Source organism: Podarcis vaucheri (assembly GCF_965113315.1).
Source record: "Podarcis vaucheri genome assembly, chromosome: 14".
Classification (NCBI taxonomy): domain Eukaryota; kingdom Metazoa; phylum Chordata; class Lepidosauria; order Squamata; family Lacertidae; genus Podarcis; species Podarcis vaucheri.
In genome coordinates this window covers 28405383-28421684 of record NC_138752.1, presented here as the reverse complement: position 1 = coordinate 28421684, position 16302 = coordinate 28405383, and the positions used below count along the sequence as shown (strand labels likewise).

At 47.8% G+C, this 16302-nt stretch overlaps 1 long non-coding RNA gene across 1 annotated transcript; it reads left to right on the top strand.

The window, feature by feature from the left end:
- Positions 1-574: 574 nt before the first annotated feature.
- Positions 575-7701, top strand: LOC309518573. Its single transcript, XR_014213508.1, has 3 exons — positions 575-635; positions 6050-6769; positions 6836-7701. It is a non-coding gene; the product is annotated as an uncharacterized lncRNA (long non-coding RNA).
- Positions 7702-16302: the final 8601 nt, after the last annotated feature.

The window sequence follows — 16302 nt, the reverse complement described above, 5'->3', positions numbered from 1 at the left end:
AAGCCTCCCTGACAAATGGCCATCCAACTTCTGTGTAAAAACCTTCAAGGAAGGAAATTCCATCACCTTCTGAGGGAGTCAAACTGCTCTGACTCTCAGAAAGCTCATCGCACACTTCAAGATGCACGAACAATTGGTGAGTCAGTTGTGTTTTGCCCTCCTCAAGCCTAGTTGCCTGCTTAAATGCCCCTATTATTTGGAAGCTGAAGAAACCACGGTGAAGTGAAGGTCCCAAAAGATGTCTCCTCCTTGTAGACCCGTGCCTGGAGTTGATCAAATCAAGGGTTGAGTTTAGATTCTAGATTGCTTCGTAAGATTGTCGTTGGAGGGCCTTGCCTGTGGAGGTAAAATCACTGGCTTCCAGAGAAGATGGTCGACTTCTGTTACCCAAATATAGAATTCCCTCCCAATGGAGAACTTCCTGGCATTTTGCCATTAACTTTTAGAGCCAAAGTTTGCCTTGTTTATTTAGCCTTTGAGTGGGTTGATTTAATGTGATTGGGGTTTGTTTGTTTTTTTGTTTAACCATGTTTGTTTGTTTATTGTATTTATATTTCACCATTTCCTCCAAGCAGCTGAAGGGGGCACACATGGTTCTCTGCCCTCCCCACTGATTCCCACAACAACCCTATGAGGTGGGTTTGGCTGAGAGGCAGTAACTGGCCCTAGGTCCCCCTGCAAGCTTTAATAAAAATAAAATAAAATCCATAAAAATCCATAACTAACTCAGATTCTGCCCCCCTCCTAAGAAAAGGCTTGTCAGCCCTAACAAAAGACCTGCCCCCCCCCAAATCCTGGCTATGCCCATGCATGGCTGAGTGGGGATTCAAACTCTGGTTTCCCAGGTCCTAGTCCAAAACTTGAACTTGAATGTTGCTACTTGAAGCAACACTTCAAGGCAACTACCTTTGAAATCAGCATGTCTCCTAATTTTGAGGTGCAGTTCTCCAACTAAAACAGGTGTTCAAAAGTGCATGCGTGCCTAAAATGCATCTGTTGGTAAAATTAACATGCAAACGTGCATTATATTAAAGAAAAATGCTTGGGGAAAGTATGTATATTAGGGGAAATGCAGACTGAAACACTAACCTTTTAAAAGTTAAGATGCATAACAGTTAAGTAAGTTGGAGGAATAAATTATGTTTACCACTATTACTCATTTATGCATGTTCTATTTTTATGCTATGCCTTCTTAGTAGCTTATGTATGACTGCAACACAGTAAGCATTGATGATGTGATATAATAGGAAAACAAACAAACAAACAAACAAACAAACAAATAAAAAGAATGATCAAATTGGTTTAAAATGTGGCAAGCTAAGCTTAAGATTCTAATGATGTGAAACCGAGCGAAACCAGCTGAGATTCCTGCATTGAAGAGGGTTGGACTAGATGACCCTTGTAGTTCCTTCCCAGCTCTATAGTTCTTATGATTCTACTATTCTAGGGTTAAATTCAGGAAATCCAGTCGTGGTTCTCCTGTGTAACATGTAGCTTTGCCCTTGGATCAAACAGACGCTGTCCGCTTTGCCAGCTGGCAGTCTGTCACGGACCGGATAAATGTGAGCTATTGTCCAGGCACATTTTACAAGGCCATAAAGAAAAAGAAAAACAGAAGTGGAGCTCAGAAAGGAACCCAACACAAGACCCATTGAAATCCATGTGTGTGTGTCTGAGTCTCATTTGGCAGCGAAGGGAACGTCCGCTTCTTGAAACACTCCCTCCGAGGTAGCCTTCCAGAGAGTCAGATTTCAGATAAAGTGACCCCTTGAAGACTTTCTGCGCTTCTCAGACGTTTGGAGGAGGCCGTTCTGGGTTGGTTCACACGCAACGTTTAATGGCTTTCTTAACTCCAGAGAGCGGATGTCTACTTGTGTGGGAGCTGGGCAGTCTGGGAAGAGGAGGCAGGCCTCAGATCTCAGCCAGAGCAACTCCTGGAACCTCCAACACATGTACTATATTTTTTCTGCACCAGAGATTGAGAAACTTGCTGTGCTTTTGGTGCTCTGAGATCCTATCTCATGCAACGCACTCCTTGGGAGTTGGCCAACTCTCAGGTGTTGAGAAAGCAGCAGAGAGTAATGTGAAGAACTCGTGTGTGTGTGCCAACATTTTGCACATACCATGTACCCTCAAAGGGGAAGTATTAAAAGTACACCGAGTGAGTGACTCCAGCACAGCCAAGTAGCGCTCTGCATCTTTTGAAAACCACAGAAACACTGATTTTTTTTAAAAAAAGGGGGGGAGCAAGATATGAATAGTGTTTGTTGGCAAGGGAGGAGGAAGTCAACTCAAACCACAGAGAGAGAAGTTTTGATACAGTTCTAGTTTCCAGTTCAGTGCAATGTATTCATTTAAAACCAGAGGTCATTGCAAGGTTCAAGTTTTTAAAGACCTCCCCCAGAGCGTAACAAAATACAGCTTTTCCAAGGAAAATACAGGTTTTCCATGAAGGATGGGGCAGGAATTGGATCTGTTAGGCCCTTTTGTTCTCCTTTCCAAAAGGAGATGAGTTTCTTAATTGTTAAATTAGTGGAAGGAAACGAAAAGCTTTGGGTTTTTCTTTTTAATGGATTCTCTGTTGCCTGTTCTTCTGCAGTGCCTGACACATCTGAACTCATAACCAAACCATAAATCTGGATTAAGATTCAACCTTTGCATTCATGTCCAACAATGCACTGTGACCAGTAACCTCCTCCTTCTCCCCACCATGGGGAACAATATTATGCATTTGTAGATCCGTCTCTGAATTCCAAGGCAGAGCAAAAGAAGAGTCTGGCCAAGGCATTGTCCAGACACTCTTCGCTTTCTACTTTTGTTACCAAGTGGTAACATGTCATATTTCAAAGGTGGTCTTGACTGTTTCCTTCCAAGTCTCTTACTGGGAAACTGGGAAAGAGCCAAGACATAGTTGGGCTTGCCCTGCAGCTCTGAGCTCCTCTTCACAGGAAGTGATGTCAGTGCCCTTCTAGTCTTGTGTCTCTATGCCCTGGATGCAGCCCTGTGATACGGCAGCAAAAAAAGCTAATGCAATTCTAAGCTGCATCAACAATAGTCTAGCATCCCATTCAAGGAAAGTAATGGTACCACTCTTTTCTGCCTTGGTCAGACCCCACTTGGAGTCCTATGTCCAGTTATGGGCACTACAGCTGAAGAAGGGTGTTGACAAGCTGGAACGTGCACCAAAGAGGGACAACCAAGATAATCAAGGGTCTGAAAACCAAACCAGTGAGGAACAGTTGAGTGAGTTGGGTACGACTAGCCTGGAAGAGAAGACCGAGAGGTGAAATGATAGCTGACTTAAAATATCTGAAGGGTTGTCATATGGAAGATGGAGCAAGCTTGCTTTCTGCTGCTCCAGAGGGGAAGACCTGAACCAATGGATTCAAACGACAAAGGAGAGTCCAACTAAACCTTTGGAATAACTGTTTGATGATAAGAGCTGTTTGATAGTGGAATGGACTCCATTGGGAGGTTGTGGACCCTCCTTCAGCAGAGTTTTTTGCCCTCTGCCATGGATTCTTTAGCTAGGCCTCCTGCCTTGCAGGGAGTTGGACATGATGAGCCTTGGTGTCCCTTTCAGCTCTACAATTCTAGGATTCTATGTTCTTCATGGGACGCGGGTGGCGTTGTGGTTTAAACTTGCCGATTGGAAGATTGGCGGTTCAAGGCCCCACAACGGGGTGAGCTCCCGTTGTTCGGTCCCTGCTCCTGCCAACCTAGCAGTTTGAAAGCACGCAGTGCAAGTAGATAAATAGGTACCACTCCGGCAGGAAGGTAAACGGCATTTCCGTGTGCTGCTCTGGTTCGCCAGAAGCGGCTTAGTCATGCTGGCCACATGACCCAGAAAAACTGTCTGCAGAAGCGGACAAACGCTGGCTCCCTTGGCCTGTAAAGCGAGATGAGCACCGCAAACCCAGAATCGTTCATGATTGGACTTTACTGTCAGGGGTCTTTATGTTCCCTTTATGTTCTTCATCACGAACTAAATCATCTGTGAAATTCTCCCATGGAAATCCAACAGGTTCAGCTTCAGTTGTTGAACAACACAGAGCACCCTTAGGCGTGCAGTATGGATTTCACCTCCTTTTCAATGGGAGCCCCACGTGGGAGAATTGCCTGTGAGTTTTCACCCCCTGTTACTTTGCATCCAAGTGATTGCCCCAGTCAGTTTTAAGCTATCTGAGCACATAGAGTCCCTCCCGGCAGGGATTTCTGCTCAGAGAACAAATTGTATAAATGCATTTAACAACTGAACAGGGCAGACGGTGAGGAATTCTCCACAAAAGCTCTGGGACTCAGAGTCTTGTTTGTATTAAGGAACATGCTATGCAAATCCGGCAGCTATCTGGAGCCATAAATAGCTGCAGAGATGAATTTAATATCTCTGTGTGGTGGCGGCGGCGGCAGCCGCGACAATGATCAAATGAAGTCCAGACGAAACTGTTCAGCGCTGTTTACACTGGGAGTTATTGAGCACACCTCTGAGACACAAAGCGGTTGTGTGTGTCTCTCCTCCTTGCCCCGCCCTTTGTGGAAAATCAGCTGGGCTGTTGGCAAGATGGAATCCAACTTGGACTTTTGTGGAGCGACAAAGAGAGAGAGAGAGAAAGGAGGTGAATCAGGAGTTTAATTAGCAAAAGCTGTTTACTGAATATCCAATAAATTAAAATGCATGGAACATGTATTTTAATGAAGGCTCCTTAGGAGAATCCAGTTTTTCCTGGCTAATCTCAGTGTCACTTCCAGCTGGCTAACCACTTCCCCATAAGAGCAACACCCCAAAAGTTGGTCTTGTTTGAAAGGAAAAGAGTCACACTGCATTACAAGGGGTTGGACTAGATGACCCTATGGGTCCCTTACAAAAGATCCTGTCATTCTATGCTTTTTTAGCACCTGCAGCCCCCAAAACACATTGGCTTGAACTTCCCCAAATGCAACAGGACAGCCTTCCCCCGCCCTGCCGCCCTACAGGTATGCTGTCATTTATTTATTTATTTATTGCATTTATATCCTGCCTTTTTTCCCCTCCAAGTAACTCGAGGTGGTGTACGTGGTTCTCCCTCTCCTCATTTAATCTGCACAACAACCCTGTGAGGTAGAGACAGTGACTGGCCCAGTGAGTTTTGTGACTGAGTGAGGATCTGAACCCTGGTCTTCCAATTCCAGTTCGAGCAACTCTAACCACTACACTACACAGAAGCACTGATTTTTGTAGCACATCTGCTCCCATGCTGGCTGGGGGTGATGGGAATTGCAGTCCAGAACAGCCAAAGGATGCTAGGAGATGGGGGAGTCTAAACTAAGAGGGGGGAACGCCAGCTGCACAGAGACCATTTTCTAATGCAGGGATGCACAAGGCACAAAGATTAGAAAGGTGTTTCAATGACAGCCCTTGCCCTTCCAAGGTCCTAGAGCCTTGCCTAGCTGAGGCAGAGTGGGGCAAGACCAAGGAATGCAGTGATGGCACCCTCTGCAGGAGCATGTGGTCCCAGTGCCTGCAGCATCCCTGTCCTCTCGAGAGTGGTCTGCCACAGAGGGGTCCTGCACTGTGCAACCTCACAAGGCTGTGATGCTAATCTGAGGAATGCAATCCCTACGAGAAGGGCCCCCAATGGTCATCTTGTCAAACCCTCTGCCAGGGCCAATTCTAGAGCCAAATTTATTGAAGGACTTGTGTTCCTAGTTTCTTGCATGTCCCCTTTAAGATTTATTGACCAGTCTGAAACAGGAAGTAGAGGGGACAATTCATCTTGTATCAGCTTAATCGACTCTGTTTTGCTCTCCCGAAGGAAAAACTGTGTGATTTTACTTTGTTTTCTCCAAAGTTCAGGAGAGCTACTTGTAAAATGTTGCGTAATTCTCAGGGCTTTACATGCCTTCCTTGTGTACACCGCATTGGTCAACCACTTGGACAGAGAATGGAGCAAAGCCTTCAGCTTGCACAGAGTCCCACACCCAATGGAGAGGGGCTGTTAATTCTTGCTTTTCTTTTCCTTCTCACCTTATCAGTAAAACACTGACTCACCCCCCCTTTCTCTCATCCCAGTGCTTCCTATTAAAATCAAGCCTTTTGTGAGAAACATGAGGACTAGAAACTTGATTTAAAACGAAGGGAAGTCTTTTGGCCCCATGGCAGAACGTTGGAGGCGTCTGAATACCAGTTGCTACAAACTGCAAGAGGAGAGAAGGCTTTTGGGCTCAGGAAGTGCTTGTGGCTGATGGGCCACTGGCCTGATTCATCAGGATCTTCTGATGTTCTTCCCTGTGCAAGAATCTTATTACTGACTCCTCCTGGGGTGTTTGTGCAGGAGGCCCAGTCCTGGAGACCATCGACGCTTTCTAGGAGAGGCCAGCTGCGAGGGTCATCCATGAGAAGTCCTGACAAAGCACTTCCTACAGCCCAACACACCTTCAATGCACCGTAAGTGATTAAAAAGGGGGGGGGGCAATTCACCGTCATGCTGCTTGCCCTGAAGTGCAGCACCCCTCCCACCCTCGCACGGCTGTCCCGGCGCAGAAATCTGCAATCGAGCCAGGATTTGGAATGAGCTGCCAGTACATTGCAGCAGAGCAGATGGCGGGCGCTCAGAAGTGTTTGAAAAGCCTCATTTGATTATACATGAACGCCGCGTCTCTCGCAGGCCCGAGCTGATATTTCCATTAAGCACGCTCCGCAAAGCATTACAGCCCCGTAGCTGCCGTCTCCTTCCGCACGGATGCCTTACTGCACTCGTCGGCCTCTTCTCCTTGCCTACCTTTTATCATGGCTTCATAGAATCATAGAGTTGGAAGAGACCACAAGGGCCATCGAGTCCAACCCCCTACCAAGCAGGCTTCCACCACGGCACTTAATGGCCCGCCGGCCATTGGGTGGGTGTTTCTAATGATCACGATCGATACTTTTGTTGGGAGATTCAGGGCAGATAAAGTAAAGGACCTTCTTCACACAGCGTGTGGTTAAACTGTGGAACTCCCTACCTGTGGGCAGTCCCTCCATAGGTGGGGAAAGCTGCCTCTTTTTCCACAGCCTCTCCAACAAGTCTGAGAAGATTGTGAAGATTGCTAGATGGGACACTGACCTGGTCCAGCAGGCTTGTTTTATGTCCTTATGTGATGTCATATGAAAAAGTTGCACTGATGGCGATTTGCCCAGCTGCTTTCCTTGCCAACACACCACCACAACAATTCCTATCTGGGGTTATCTAGCCCCTTGGGGTGGATTCAGATGAGCCGCAAGGTCTGAACTGGTGAAAAGCGGTTATGTGAATCCACTGACATCCGACGACAGCATGGTGGGATCTCAGCCAGCTCCATTCTTCGGAGGACCACAATGCTTCACTCCAGAACCCTGCATCAAGGATGGAGCCAGAACGAATGGCTGGGTCACAGACGATGACATCTATGCTGTCATTTCCATGGACTCAGGCCACTTATGAGCGTTATAACTTGATATGTGTTCTGCGAGCCCGGTAGACTTGTTAAAAGAGAAAACCTGCAGACTTTGCTGAGAACAATTCAAGATGACTGCATTTGCCAGAACGAGACCCAGACTGAATAAGTGGGAATGCAATAATGTCTAAGGCTGGAGCTATCCTCTGGGTCACCGTTAAAAGGTTCTGGCAGACTTGCAAGGAGGCCGAGGGCACGGGGCACAAAACTCTGTATTACAACAAAGGAAAATATAATAAGAGGGTAATAAACCAGACCAAGAGTTCCAGAAGTGTGATTTAATTTCTCTCTCTCTAATTTTCTTGCTGCCACCAAGATAAACAACTTAAATTAGATGAGGGGCTCATGGAGATGGACGGTGTGCCCTTCCCTGGCAGGAAGAGGCTTTCTAATGTCACAGGGTGAAATCTAATCGCAACAGCTCCACGGGGGATTGTTCCTTATGTGTTGCCAGGCTGCAGTGGGAAGCTCAGCTTGCGAGTTTTTTTTTAAAAAAATCCAGATCTCTCTTCCTTTGGCAAATCTGCTGGAAGTGCTTGGTCACTTTGCCTGGAACATTGATGAGAGCTTGGTTGCAACACCTCTGAAGGCATTGTTCCAAAAAAAAAAGAGGCAAGTATTTGCATAAAATTGGCATTTAGGAATTTATAAAGATGCAAAGCAAATTTAGATATAATTGTTCTAAATTAAACAGAGAAACAATTTAACTCTTTATGGGGTGGGGAAGGCTGGAACTGGGATGAGGCAGCAATGTGCCCACTGAGTGTGCTGACCAGGGGCGTCTACTCCTGATGGGCAACTTAAGAAAATAAGAAGAGCCCACTGGATCAATGGCCCATCAAGTCCAGCATCCTGTTCTCACAGTGGCCAACCAACTGCCTCAATGGGAAGCCCATAAGCAGGATTCAAGCACGACGGCCCACTTCTTTCCCGTGGCTTCCAGAAACTGGTATTTGTAAGCATTGCTGCCTCCAGCCTTAGAGGGAAACATTAGTCATCTTGGCTAAAGGTAAAGGTAAAGGGACCCGTGGCCATTAGGTCCAGTCGTGACCGATTCTGGGGTTGCGGTGCTCATCTCGCTTTATTGGCTGAGGGAGCCGGCGTACAGCTTCTGGGTCATGTGGCCAGCATGACTAAGCCGCTTCTGGAAAACCAGAGCAGCACACGGAAACACCGTTTACCTTCACGGTAGAGGGGTACCTATTTATCTACTTGCACTTTGATGTGCTTTCAAATGGCTGGGTTGGCAGGAGCAGGGACCGAGCAATGGGAGCTCACCCCGTCGTGGGGATTCGAACCGCCAACCTTCTGATCAGCAAGTCCTAGGCTCTGTGGTTTAACCCATAGCGCCACCCGCGTCCCTTGTCGTCTTGGCTAGTAGCCATCAAATTCTACATGAATTTCTCTCATCCTCTTCTAAGCCTTCTAGGTTGGTGGCCATCACCGCCTCCTGTGGGAGGGAGTTCCACAGTTTAACCATGCGCTGCGTGAAGTACTTCAACCCACTCGCCCCTTAAACTGGGCTTGGGCTGGGCAAGCCCTTCTGATGGATGACTCCATTGAACAAAGAACTGTCCTCTGTAAAGTGCAATATGTGGCCACCCTCTCTCCCTCTGTGGGAGAAATCTGACCTTTTCACACTGTCACAGATGCACACTTTGCAATTGCAGCCTTGTTTGGTGCATGGTGACCATGCCACACGAACAGCTCATTGCAGACCTGGAAGCAGCAATGCACTCAGACCCAAAGCATCCATAAGGTGCCTGGCAGGGCTGCCAGCAGGATTTCCTGGCCCGCCACATCACCTGTAATCTATCGGCAAGAACAACTGTGCCACCTGCTTCTGTGGGCCATGGTTCAATGATAGCATATCCTTTGATGCAGGGTATCTCTGGTTCATAAGAACGTAAGACAAGCCCGTCTAGTCCAGCATCCTCTTCTCACAGTGGCCAACCAGGTGCCTATTATGGGAAACCCGCAAACAGGACCCGAGCCCAAGAGCCCTCTCCCCTCCTGTGGTTTCCAGCAACTGGCATCCAGAAGCATCACTGTCTCCAACTGTGGAGACAGAGCAGAGCCATCATGGCTAGTGGCCACTGATACCTCTCTCTCCTCCTTGGTATCTCCAGGTAGGAAAGACCCTCACCTGAAATCCTTTAGAGCCACAGCCAGCCAGTGTCACCAGTGCTGAGCTAGATGGACCAATAGTCTCGGTGCAAGGCAATTTCCTATGTTCCTATAGGCTCCCAGAGGACAGGGAGGGGTGGGCTGGCTCCTGCTTAAAGGAGCACCTGGGTAGATAATGGCCACCTGCTGGCTCTGGTGATGAAGAGCTTTGCGGATGATCTCCTCTGCACGTGGCTGGGCTTCCGAGTCTCTCTCTCCGCTTCGGCTTTTCAATTAAAATCGTATCTGATCCTTTCCAGGGTCCTCGCTATTATTTTATGTATTGATTTCCTTCATTTCAGTTTATTACCTGCTGCTCCCACCAGCGCCCAGGGCCAATTAGAACCGTTACAAGCAGCATGAAAAATACCCGTGAATAAAACAACCGGGAGACTAAAAGTATCCGCGAGGTCCCATTTAACTATCTGTTGTTAAAATGATTACGGGGAGAGAACCGGGGGGGGGGGGGCTTCTGAGGTGTAGCCCTGGGGAGCGCTTGTTCTTCCTGATTAATAACACAAAGCACAGTTTGCAAATCTTGGGCTGCAGCTTTGCTCACCAGTGTGGAGCAAAGCCGCCCTCCTTCACACTCCATGGCAATATATCAGCTGTTGATCGGACAGACATCTTGGGAACAGATGACGTTGCCGCTGCAACAATCCTTGTTTGGATTCCTGATCTTCCCGCAGTGATCACCCAGAGGAAACCTCCCATGGATTCCTCTGACATTCCCTCCCTTTCACCTCTTTTGCTATTTGCCATCGGACTGGACAAAGAGAGGCCTAATTAGCTGCAACCTACTGGTGATAATTTATCATCCGTAATTACTCTCTGTTGCAAAGGCTGCCTATGTGGGGTGGGGGGTGTTTTTCCACAGTGTGGTGTGTGTGTGTGTTTTAACATTCCAAAAGGATTCTCGTCATCTGCCAGCAGCACGAACAATCTGTAAAGTAATGAGGTGCCACTGATGATCTTAGAGGCAGATCGAGACAAAGCTGTAATTGCTCTTCCTTGCTGTTATAGCTCATTACATCAGGCCCGCCGTGGGCCTAACCAACCAACCTCTGCCTGGCTCAGCGAGACAATGCCGAGAACAGACTTCCTCAACCTGGCGCCCTCCAGGTGTTTTGGAACACGGTTGCTTCCACAGAGCAGTTCAGGGACATTTTCGTTTAGAGAAAATGTGCATAAGAGGCAATATGTTTGACATGCCTAAAACCATTCATGGCATGGAGAAGGTTGATAGAGAAAAGCTTTTTTCCCTTTCACATAACACTAAAACTTATGGACATCCAATGAAGCTAAATAACATACCCTCCAACATTTCTCCGATGAAAATAGGGAGGTCCCATTCCATAATGATAATTTGGTGGCTTCCAACATAATAATAAAACATTAAACATTTTTAAAAACTTCCCTATACAACGCTGCCTTCAGACGGCTTGAGGGTTGGATAACTCCATACCCTCCGACATTTCTCCAATGAAAATAGGGACATCCTAAAGAAAAGGGACATCAAATCAGAAACTGGGATGGCTTCTCTAAATCAGGGATGTCCCTGGAAAATAGGGACACTTGGAGGGTCTGAAATAATAGAATCATAAAATTTTAGAGTTGGCAGGGACCATGGGTGTCATTTGCCTAACATGGAGCTCGAACCCACAACCTTAAGATTAAGAGTCTCATGGTCTACCAACTGAGCTATCCCAGATATGAATGTTGGGAGATCCAGAATAGATGAAAGAAGGGACTTCTTCACACAGTGTCTAGTTAAACTGTGGAACTCTCTCCCACAGGAGGCAGTGACATCCATAAACTTGTGTAGCTTTAAGAGAAGATTGGACAGAGTCATGGAGCATGTGCTCTGCCTACACACGTTGCCTACACAGGAGGAGGACGTGCTCTTGTCCTTGAATCCTGCTTGCAGGTTTCCCACAGGCATCTGGTTGGCCACTGTGAGCACAGGATGCTGGAATAGATGGGTCATTGGCCTGATCCAGCAATCTCTTCTTATATTGTGGACTAAGCAAATGCAACACCATGGAAGGAGCATTTCCAGCTAACCTGCTCCTGCCTCTGGGAGCCTTGTGAGAAGCTGCTGCAAGAGAAAGGCTGAGAGGAGCACTGGGGGTGGGCAGACTGCTGAATGGGGATGCCAACAGGGCAGTGGTTCTTTGGAGAAGCTGAGGACTAGGAGCCTGGACAAACCAACGTCATCCTTGGCTAGTTTGTGGCAGACTACCGTGGGCAGACTGTGTTTGGTTTACAGAACATTGTTTTCCCCAGAGATGAAAATTTGCCCTCATCTATGCTATACATGCCAAGGGACGTGGGTGATGCTGTGGGTTAAACCACAGAGCCTAGGACTTGCCGATCAGAAGGTTGGCAGTTTGAATCCCCGCAACGGGGTGAGCTCCCGTTGCCTGGTCCCTGCTCCTGCCAACCTAGCAATTTGAAAGCACATCAAAGCGCAAGTAGATAAATAGGTACCAATCCAGCGGGAAGGTAAATGGCATTTCCATGCGCTGCTCTGGTTCACCAGAAGCGTCTTAGTCATGCTGGCCACATGACCCGGAAGCTGTATGCCGGCTCCCTCGGCCAATAAAGCGAGATGAGCGTCGCAACCCCAGAGTCGGTCACGACTGGACCTAATGGTCAGGGGGTCCCTTTACATTTATGCTATACATCTGTTGAGCTGGGCAATGTATTTAGTTGTATATTTTTAAAAAGTTATATTGAAAACTAATTTCTAAAAAGGCTACAGATTTCAAACCAGTTTGAAGTTGGCTTGGCTGTCATGTGGTTTCCCCTCCCAAAAGCACGTTGGGGACTGTAGTATTCAGGAGGTGGGTGGCGTAGAATAATAGAATCCTACTATTGCACAGCTGGTAGGTACCTAAAGTGTCATCTAGTCCAACCCTCTGCAGCGCCAGAACCCCAGCTAAAGACTCTGTAGGCATGCTCTCATGAGCTGTGCCATGGAGGGGATGAGCAGAGCACTGGTGTGTCTGTCTGCAACAACAGCACCATGATTCTTCTTTGCAAATTGCAGATTGCTGCAATTTCGAGGGGGCTTCGCTGCTCTGCACAAACACACACACATACAGCTGGTTAACTCCAAGGCGTGCAGAGCCCAGCGCATGCCTGCCATTCCCTCCTTGCTCCGATGGGGTTTGCCCAGGCCAGCTTGGGACCAGGAGTTAATTGCATCTTCCAAACGAGGGGTGGGAGGAATGGAAAGGAGGTCCCGTAAGCAGCCTGGCCTCTGGTGACAATCCTGGCTGATTATGAAAGCAGCCCAAGTGGCTGCTGGTGGAATAAGAGGGGGGAGTGGAGAGAGAAGGAAACTAATGAAGAAATTTCCATATAATTAGCTCAGACTGGAGTTTTAATCAGACAGCCGTTTGCTCAGTGAAACCTGTTTACATGTTTGCTGTCATTCAAGAAATGTGTTAATTAGGCAAACAGTATTAATGATGAGCTGCTTGTCAGAGAATTTAAATGCACTGGGGGGTGTTGAGTGAATGACAGCTCTTTTTTTATGCTGGCTTTTCAGATCCAGGCCAATTTATTTATTTTATTTATTGCATCTATATCCCACCTTTTTCTCTAAGGAGCTGAAGGTGGCATGCACAGTGGTGGCCCCCCTCCTCATTGAATCTGCACAACAACCCTCTGAGGTAGGCTCAGCTGAGAGGCAGTGACTGGCCCAAGGCCACCCAGTGAGCTTCATAGCTGAGGAGGGGATTTGAACCCTGGTCTTCCGGGTCCTAGTTGGACCCTCTAACCACTATACCACATTAGTCTTCCAACAGACCTTCTTGCCCGTTTTTTGCAAAGTGGCCCCATATGGGCAGGTGAGGCGTGGGGAAGCATCTGTGTTTGGGGACCACTTAGTCCATCCCAGCAGGGGTCAAACACCCAATGATGACTATGGTAATATGACAGCCATCTTCAAACACCTTACCTGGAGGGCTGTCACATGGAGCAAGCTGGTTTTCTGCTGCTCCAGAGCGGAGGACCCAAACTGATGGATTCAAATATCAAGAAAGCAGATTCCAACTAAACAGTGGAATGGACTACCTCAGAAGGTAGTGGACTGTCCTTGGTTGGAGGTTTTTAAGCAGGTTGGGTGCACACTGTCAGAGAGTCTTCTCTTCTCCAGGCTAACCACCCTCAACTCCCTCAACTGGCATGGTTTCCAGACCCTTGATCATCTTGGCCTTCCTCCTCTGCACACATTCCAGCTTGTCAACATCCTCATTAAACTCTGGTGCCCAGAACTGGTATAAGGACTCCAGGTTGGGGGGGGGCTGACCAAGGCAGAATAGAGTGGTACTATGACTTCCCTGGGACATGGGTGGCGCTGTGGTCTAAACCACTGAGCCTAGGACTTGCCGATCAGAAGGTCGGCGGTTCGAATCCCTCGATGGGGTGCGCTCCCGTTGCTCGGTCCCTGCTCCTGCCAACCTAGCAGTTCAAAAGCACATCAAAGTGCACATAGATAAATAGGTACTGCTCCGGTGGGAAGGTAAACGGTGTTTCCGTGCACTGCTCTGGTTCGCCAGAAGCGGCTTAGTCATGCTGGCCACATGACCCGGAAGCTGTACGCCGGCTCCCTCGGCCAGTAAAGTGAGAAGAAGAAGAAGAAGAAGAGTTTGGATTTGATATCCCGCTTTATCACTACCCTAAGGAGTCTCAAAGCGGCTAACATTCTCTTTTCCCTTCCTCCCCCACAACAAACACTCTGTGAGGTGAGTGGGGCTGAGAGACTTCAGAATTGTGACTGGCCCAAGGTCACCCAGCAGCTGCATGTGGAGGAGCGGAGACGCGAACCCGGTTCCCCAGATTACAAGACTACCACTCTTAACCACTACACCACACTGGCTGAGATGAGCGCTGCAACCCCAGAGTCGTCCGCGACTGGACCTAATGGTCAGGGGTCCCTTTACTTTATGACTTCCCTTGATCTGGATGCTATACTTCTGCCAATGCAGCCTAGAACAGCATTAGCCTTTTTTGCTGTTGCATCAATATGTTGGATGTCTGAATCCAGCTCCTGGAGGATATGAGAACAGTGAAAACACTTCTTCCAGTGCTTTGAAAGCCCCTCCTACTCCTCTCCCTCCCTTCCCCCTCACCCCCCTCTGCCTGCTCTCTCCTCTCCAGGGGCAAAGGGGCCGTGCCCCTGGGTCAAAGGGCCTTCCCAGGGCTCGCTCTGGATAGCAGCTCTCTCCCTGCTAACAAGCCTAATGGACGCCCATTTTCTGTAGGCTGGCGTTCCATGCCGATGGGCCTGGGCCTCTCCATCATTATCTGCAGATTCTAATTAGGTTTTATAGTGCTGAGCTCTGGATATGAGCCTTGCAAGGCTATTTGTTATTTCTTAACGATATTCTCTCGCTTCCACAATTACCGCTAGGAGGGACGGCTGTGTGCAGACATAAAAGGGCAGCTCATTTTGTTAAATGCAACCCTTGATCTTCCCCTCCTTTCGCAGAGAGCGGGGGGGCAGGGGGGGGAGCTCTCACACAGGAATCATTCTTCCCCGGCTGTGTTTGTCACCAACAAACTCCTCAACAAGGAATTTAATCGGTTTGTATATGACTTACGGAGAAATTGGCAGGCTCTTTCAATTAAAAAAAAATGAAAGTCACCTCACCCAGCCATCTTGTCAAATAGACAGCCTGGGTATCTGTGTGATCTCTGTGGTAGGAAAAAAGAATAAACACTTTTAAACTATTAAATATGCAGTGCGTATTCTTTGGCATCAAGCCGACACATGATGTATATTTAGGCATTTAAAAATTAAAGTGGATTCAACATGTGCGCATCTATTTTAAAAACCTGCCAAAGACTTGCCTTTCTCTTTCTTCGCTTGACGCCATGTGCGGACATCTTGCCGGGTTTCAATATGGTGTTGCATGTATGTTTATGGAGAAGGCTTCTCATTTTTCTGCTCTGCTGCAGCCTTCATTTTGACCTACTGGGTTGAGTGGAGTTTGCAGACAGGGAATTTGCCTTCCAGATGAACTGTGGCTTCTCTCTGTTCTTTAGTTACCACAAGAGCTACGGGCAGAATGTTGGGTAGAGCCATAGAATTTTAGAGTTGGAAGGGAACCCCAGGGGTCATCTAGTCCAACCCCCTGCAATGCAGTAATCACAGCTGAAGAATTCCTGACAGATGGCCATCCAACCTCTTCTTAAAGACCTCCGATGAAGGAGAGTACAGCACTTTCAAGGCCGTTCCACTGTTGAATGGCTGTTGTCCTAATTGTTTAGTCATAATCTACTTTCTTGGGGCCTCCTGCTGCCGCCGCACAATTTCTGTTCTCATCCTGAAGCAAAGTTCTTAACCCAAGGTACTATTTCTGGGTTAGCGGAGTCTGTGACCTGAAGCGTCTGTAACCCGAGGTACCACTGTATTTAGGGCAATCTGCAAGGAAACCCCATTGCAATTTGGTCTGATTCATCACTTAAGGTTGGATTTCTCGGGGGTGGGGGGAGAAGCAATGGGGCAAACAGGTGTGGATAAGCCCCAAGTAAGGTTAGAGCAAACAGACATCACCTCTTCCTGCCCTTCAGAATCTACAAAGGTCATCTATGGTCCTGAAGGGGTGCTGTCCATGGTATCTCTTCTGCAAGAGACTGGCTCTTAGGCTGCAGGACTTCACAGGGATAATG